The sequence below is a fragment of the Phytophthora infestans genome, genomic scaffold, assembly GCF_000142945.1.
Source record: "Phytophthora infestans T30-4 supercont1.136 genomic scaffold, whole genome shotgun sequence".
In the NCBI taxonomy this organism is placed as follows: domain Eukaryota; phylum Oomycota; class Peronosporomycetes; order Peronosporales; family Peronosporaceae; genus Phytophthora; species Phytophthora infestans.
In genome coordinates, this window is record NW_003303623.1 from 235,516 (window position 1) to 236,971 (window position 1,456).

The window sequence follows — 1,456 nt, forward strand, 5'->3', positions numbered from 1 at the left end:
TCCGCTGAGCTGGATCCGCATCTCGTCAGGGAAACAAAGTGTCCCATCCACCAGATCCAACCTCACTCCGGCTGGCACCATGAAATCCATCCCAAGGATGGCGTCTTGACCAGCGAGATCCCCGACCCAAATGTCAAACCAATACACCAAACAACCTGCCAGCGTGATCTTGATTCGGGTTCTCCCGTTCGTACGGTATACGCCTTCACCAATCCCAACACAATCTTGGATCCGACTCCCATCCACTTGGCACCCAACCTTACGAGCAAAGGCGGTATCCAGTATAGACACCTCGGCACCACTATCTAGGAGTATGATTGCTTTTTCATTGTTGATCTTGCCCCCTACCTTGGCTTGTCTGAACCACTTTCCTGAGGCATGGTATTTCCAGTATCCACGGGACTCCCCTGTTTACCAGATTACAGAGATCCAAACTTTCTACCAATTCCCACAGGATTCCAGGTGAACCAGAACGGACCTGAGGGGGGTTCTGAAGTGAACTTCACCCTTGCTTGGTAGCCTCACACCATCGACCATGTTGGCGTTTCTCCCAGTAACCACGTGTCTCTCCTCTTTGTAGATCCAGGGTTGAAGAGACTTTGGATCTGGAAAACTCGTCCACTTGGCGCAAACTAGAGACCTTGGCAACTGACATTTCATGTAGATCACGTGTATTATCGACTGGATCTAGGGTCCTGCTACCTGGATCTAGCGATGTCTTGTTCACAAATGCATAAATGCAGTACCTAGAACGCTCGGCTCGTACCGGATTCAAACCCGGCGAGCGTCCTAGTTTAACATCTTCTCTGCCACTTCCGGCAACATCCCTCGGTGCTTGGGTGGGTTGGAGTTGGAACAAAAACCCTGGTGGGGGAATCGTGTGTGAGAAAATTTTTTTTCCAGGGGGGCAATTGTGGCCACATATGCGGGAATTTTCCTCCCAACCGCGAAAAAACGTTAAAAAAAAGTAATCCCGGGGAGACCTTTCTGCCACACTCTCACAGACCAGATGTTTCCAGCATCCAGATTCAGTGTGCTTCCGGGATCCGCACTGCGAACACCTGACTTGTGCTGCCCCGTCCATGAGATCTCGGGATCTGTACATCCCACGGTCCCCGAGTACGGTATCCCCCGGTCGAGAGTTGTCTCCTGTCTTCGCCGTTCGATCGTTGGACGCAGTGAGACAGACTCGACGGTAATCTTCAGGGTCGGAGTCCGAGCCGTCGGATCCTGACTCAGTTCCTGAGTCGGGCGCCGTGACTTGGTGGACACGTCGAGCTGGGGCCGTAGGCGTCGGGAGCCTTTTGGCGATACTTGCCGGGACCCGACCGCCGCCTTCTTCTGGCGGTGTTTCGCGCGATCCACCGGCTCCGCAGTACTTTCTTCAAGCTCGTCTGCGTCAGGGAAGTCGTAGCAGGGTCAGCCTGTCGGCCAGATCCACATCCTCCCAACGGTC